Source organism: Pyrgilauda ruficollis, unplaced genomic scaffold (genome assembly GCF_017590135.1).
Source record: "Pyrgilauda ruficollis isolate IOZ18807 unplaced genomic scaffold, ASM1759013v1 scaffold33, whole genome shotgun sequence".
Taxonomy (NCBI): domain Eukaryota; kingdom Metazoa; phylum Chordata; class Aves; order Passeriformes; family Passeridae; genus Pyrgilauda; species Pyrgilauda ruficollis.
This window is the reverse complement of record NW_024524711.1, coordinates 3,008,894-3,014,848: the sequence shown is the minus strand read 5'-3', so window position 1 is coordinate 3,014,848 and position 5,955 is coordinate 3,008,894.

The window sequence follows — 5,955 nt, the reverse complement described above, 5'->3', positions numbered from 1 at the left end:
TGGTTTCTGGATTTATTCCTGTAAATCTCTCACAGTGTGCTGTCTCATCATAGTTAATGGTTATATGCACTAGGAACAAAATATACTTCTAACTTGGTGATGTTTAACCCTTCTTGAAAATACAGTCTTCATAGTGGTGGTTTTGCTTGCTCTGGAAATACAATTTGTTTAGCTTGCAATTTAAACACAGCTTATCAAGTAGTATAAGGCATAATAACATACCATATTAAATAAGAAGGCATCTGTTTTTAAAAAATACTTTATCCTTGCTGAAGTAGTACAGAATGTGTTTTCAGAGATACTGTGACACTCAAGATTTTTTTTTTAATTCATATAAAAACTTCCAGGAAAAGTTACAGATTTTTCATACCTGCATACACATGTTTTGAAGATGTAGGTGAATGCATCTTTGTTTCATTTTTTCCCCACCCCTTTCTGAAATATTTAAAATTGTGGTGGAATGTTATCTCCAGTCAGATCCAGAGGCTGTGGTTGGAAGCTTTGGAGGTATAACAAGAAGTGCTGGTTTTAATAACAGAACAAAAAAACTCACATATGTTTCTTCAAGACACTGAACAAAAGCAAATAACTTTTACTTATTATTTACCTTTATCTACTCAAATTTCAAACTCTTCTTCTGCTAGTATAAGTAGATAAAAGGGTAGAAAATTAGAAGCTTATTATGAATGATGTTGTGCACTGTGTTTTTCATCCTTAAAAATTAATCTTACAAAATAACATGGAATAAAAAACAGATGGCTGTGAATGCAGTGATACAGATAGTTCTCCTTGAGAAGGAACTCTGAACGGTTTACATAGCTTTTTGCTGTAGAGCATGACTGAAGTGTGAAGGAATACAAGGTGATATGCCCTGTTCCCTTGGAGCTGGAATGAGGCTGGGTGTTTTGAGACATGCAATGTGCATTCAACACACAATAGATCTGTGCTGTAATACTTTACACAGTTGATATCGGGCCACAGGGAAATGCTCCCTGCATTGGAGATTCCTTAAACAGACTCTTGCCTCCATTCACTTCTGTCATGTCCATTACTTGGATGCTTTGTCAGGTTTCCCTGTCACAGAGCATGACAATCATCATTTTTGTACTTGTCTCTTGTGGATGGTCACACACATTTGACTGAGTTGCATTATCACACTTCCTGCTCTTTGGAGTCCCAGACTTGTTCACAGAAAAATAATCTTCTGTTATTCAGATTAAAATTATTTTGTAGATTCTGCTATGTAGAACTGTATTCTTGGAAAGAATGTGGGTTTTGTAAAATTATAAGTATAAATAGTATATCTGGAAATTCTAGTAGATGGGAAATCCTTGTGAATACTTTGCAGTTGCATTGTTTCGCATTATATGCTTTCAGGGCTTGTCAGAGTCTGGGCTGACCAACTTTAACTACAGTTCTCTCACTGGTAATGTTTTAAACTTATGGTTGATAATACAGGGAAAGAATGAATCAAAATTTCATGCTTTTATCTCCTGATCTTTCAGGCTGTTGGGTCACATTTTGGTCACGTGCCTGTGTTGTGGCAAAGAAGTGGAAAAAAGTTAAATTCCCACTAATACTGGTGGAACCAAAATAACTTTTGTACTCACATTGGACAGTTAATTTATTCTGAGTATGTCTCCAAAAGTAAGAATTTGGAGCTCTTTATACTTTAAATAATGTCAAAGTAATTGCCTGGTTGTTGCAGAGCCTTTTTTCCCTCTTTACAAAAGTACAATTGTGTATTTTCCATACTTCGGTGAGGAAGCATGGGAGAGATTATTCTAAAAATATTTGCACAGGTTTAACTGACAGTAGCTTTCAAAAAAAATTTGAGGGGTGCTTCCATATTTTTTTCATAAACCTCTTTTTCTGCTGAGTCAAGAAAGCAGTGAGGTCATGGTGGGTGCATGAGAGCTGACCTGAATATTAATAGACCTGGCTGCATGCTATGGTGTTACCTTAAATAAAAGCACCTGTAGCTAGGCAGGATGTTTTTCCCTGATTTTATTTTTGCAACAAACATGCGACAATACATCTTCCTTAATAACAAAAACTGTGCAGAGTCTTTTCTGAAAATGTGCCCTTGCATTAGCACTCCCTGTGTGTTTGCTGCCACAGTAGTCCCTGGCTACATAGCCTCATTGAAAAGAAACGGTGCTTTCCTAGCTTCTTGTAAAGGGTGAAAGCTCAGCTTTTCTCCCAGCATTGAAATAACATGTTTTTCCAAATGTGAAGTTACTGTAAAAGTACTACATGGTTGTCTCAGTTCTCAAGTGTTCCTTGAAATTCTGAATTTACTCCTTGGGACAGAAGCCCTTGTCTTGCCTTGCCTTTGGACAGTGCTTGTCCTCCTGCCAGCTATAATCTGGCTCCTGTTATAACCTAGTCCAAGTCATTTTACACATAAGTTGGAAAATCGGCTCTCAGTTACGTCATTCCTGTCCTTCAGTACTCTGTGCTGCCTATTGCTGTGTGCATTAATTGTGGAATGTCTGAAAACATAGTTCTAGAACTGAGCATACTCGGTTCAGGAATAATATGGCATATTTTATTTTCTATTATAAAATGTAACACTCGTGCTTTGTTTATGAGGTAATGTACAAATAGGGACAAGCATTGCAAGGTGTGAGGAAAACAAGAGTCCCTCTAGTTTTGTAGAAATGCAGCTGTGGTCCAAAGGAAGTTTTTCTACCACCTGCAAGGGCAAGTACCCTGAAAAGATGTTGCTATTCTATCTCTAGCTTTGGGAGAGCTAAGCAGAGAGGGAAGCAGACTATACAGCCCAGCACTATACATGCTAAAAGATTCCCTGCAGGACTGTGTGAAGGTGGTCTTGGTCTGCATGAAGCACCTCTGGGATGTCTGGATTCTCAAACATACTTGGGTGCACCAGGGTTTAGTGACTAGTAGGAGTTAGACATTACTTTTAGTGGCTTTTGGAAGGGAGGAGATGCCAAAACCAGCTGCCAGGGAACATGAATATGGGAAGGATCTCTCAAATTTGCCTGGAAATTGGACACCAATTACTGCTGTCAAAAGAATGTCTGCAAGACTCTTGACATAAACAGCTGTTGCTCCCTTTATCCTGCTGCATGAGGTCAGACTGTCTGTGTAGCCTGATTTGATTTGTTCTTGAAAACACAGCCAGAAGGGGCAGTAGCTTTGGTGATAATTGTGTTTTGCAGATAGTGTAATAACTTCTCACCTAGGTGGTGAGACCATATGCTGCATCTTACTAAGCATGAGGTTTAATTCTCTGTTCCTGTGACTATGGAAGAAGAAGGTGCTAAACTACTCCTTTCTTTGTGAGTTTAACAGGGTATGGAATGGACAATGTGAGAGGAAGGAAGAGAGAAGCTGTTATTCTTGGCCAGTAAGGACAAATCTTAGGCTTTGATTCTTCTCCAGACATGACGTGGGCATTAGAGGTCTAAGGAAACAGAGCATACAGTGAAGTAGGGGTCTTGGAAACAGGCTGTGTATCTGTCCTAGGTTGTTTGTTTGTTTCATACCAAGTACAAAGTGAACATGAACTAATTAGAAAATCATAGCAAATAATAAGGTAAACAAAAAAAATCAGAAGACTGATGCAGATTTCAAGCTAAAAAACACCTGAACACCCTTCCCCTAAAAAAGAAAAAACAACAGACCCCCCACAAAAAACCAAAAAATAAAAAAACAACCCAAAAAACAAAAACAACTAAACAAAAAAGCTAAAGTTGAAAAATGAAAAACTAAGAACCTGCCTTCTGGCTTGAAAGGTCAAAGGAAAGGAGATGCATCCTGAGTGGGGTCAGCAACATCACAGTTCAGAAACACGTTGCATCTGATTTGACACAGATGTTTCTCTGTGTATGGGATCCATTCTGAGCTAGGGTTTACAGTCTTTAGCTTCTTCCTCAAATAATTGTATTTTCAAATTCTGGTAAATGCGTTGTGTTACACAGATGGAGACGATTTTTTTTTTTTTTTTCCTTGAAACCTTTTGTCCTTGAACTTGCATACTTCTGCCCTGCCAATATTCATGGTCCTACAGAGTTCTCATCTATACAACATCTGCAGGTGCTCCTACCACATCTCATCACCTGAGGTGCTGAAGCTTGGAGTACTGTTCAGGCAGATGTGCTGCAGGAAACAAATTTGCAAGGACTGTGAGTTACAGTCAATTCAGATTCTACTGACTGCACCCTTCCTGCGTTAATTACTTGTTCAGTACTATGTCTTTTCCTCTTGATATCAAGCACTTCTCCTCTAAAATCCTACTTATGTAAGTAAAAAGATAAATGTAGTTTTGTGGATATTCTAGGAGAAAATAAGATGTAATACACAGCCAGTCCTGAAACTGAGTTTAAGTGGTAAGTGTAGGGCATCTACATTGGGTTCCTGCAAATGATTTTGCTGTTGCTCTTTGCTTCTATGATTAGCCTTAGAAGCCATTATACCTGCTGGAGTAATTTCATTGTCTTTGCATTGTATTAATTTTGTATTAATTGTATTGATTTTACAGCTAAGTATTTATTAACTAATTTAGAACTAAGTATTTGTAAACTAATTAATACTAACTTGTATTCATTTTAGAACTAAGATAATGTTACCACAGCAGCTTTTTAAAGTTAATTTTCAAAACTGCTTTTCATGGTGCTCCATTTTTATCTGGAGTGGATTCTAAACTAATACATTACTCAGGTTTGATGCTAGCTCAGTTTTCAGTATGTGCGTTAGACATAAAGACTTTAGATATATATCTAATATGTCTTTTCCAATATTACATCTATTTCCCCATACTGTTACCTGCTAATGAGAAAATCTGAAAGCTTTCCTACTCTGGATTAAGTAGCATTTACATCAGACCACTTTCCTTGCTCCTCTGGAACAAGGCAGCTTCTACTGATTCAAGTGCCGTGCTTACAGGCTTCTACAAAAGGCTGGGACTTGTTTTGGGAGGCTGGCTGCTTCACTGCTGGATACAACATTGCTCAATCATTAAAACAATTCAGCAGTTCACCCCGATTTCCTTACAGGGCAGCAGAGGGGAAGCCAGTTGCTGAATTAGGAAACCTGAATTGTGTTGACCCTACAAAAAATACTTCAGCAAATAGCTTCTTTCCATTTTAGTAATGGAACACTTACTAAATGGAACACTTACTAAAAAATGAAGTTAGGACTCTACTTAATTGCTTTGAAACCAACTCCATGCCTGCGTAGTTCATTGAACAAATACTTTGCTTGATGCTGTACCCTCAATGTGTGCCCTCAGCACCTCTTTGGTGTTGGCTGAAACACTGGCACTGATTCTTCCTTCAGGAAGTCTCCCAGGTGAGGAGGGCACATGCTTTGCTTCGCTCCTGCAATGCAGCATGCAGGACTGACCTTTTCAGCCCCAGTCCTATCTGTAATCCTAAATTACAGCAGGACTGCCAAGAAACTCATTCCCTTCGAGCCTCTTTCAGCAAACCAGAAGCTGCAGCCCTGGGCCACCTTCTCTCCTTTCAGGTGTGACACAAAGAGCCTGTGGGGCCTGAGCCACTGCTTCCCACCGAGGCTCCTGCGTGAGCTCGGGATGGTTTGGAGAGCAGGTGCTGTTTATTAGGCATTTATATCTATGCATGCAGACGACTCCCAAAACTTGGGACATGGGATGCAGCAGGGGTTTGGGAACTCCAAGGAGGCTTCCGTGCGGGCCAAGCAGTGCGCGAGAGGGGCTGGTGCTATCTCCCTCCCTCGGGCTCGCCTTAACAGCGAGCACTCTGGCCGGCCGCCGGCGGGCAGGTGGCTCTGGGGGCAGCAGGTGAGGGGCAGAGGCCATCACCTGCCGGCCGGGTTCGTGTGCGTGCGGCAAGCCCCGCTCCGCACGCCCCGGAGCCATTCCCCGACGCCTGCCCGCGGGCCGCCGCCTTTGAAGTGCAGCCCCCGCCCGAGGGGACGGGCGCTGCCGGGGCGGTCGCTCGGGCC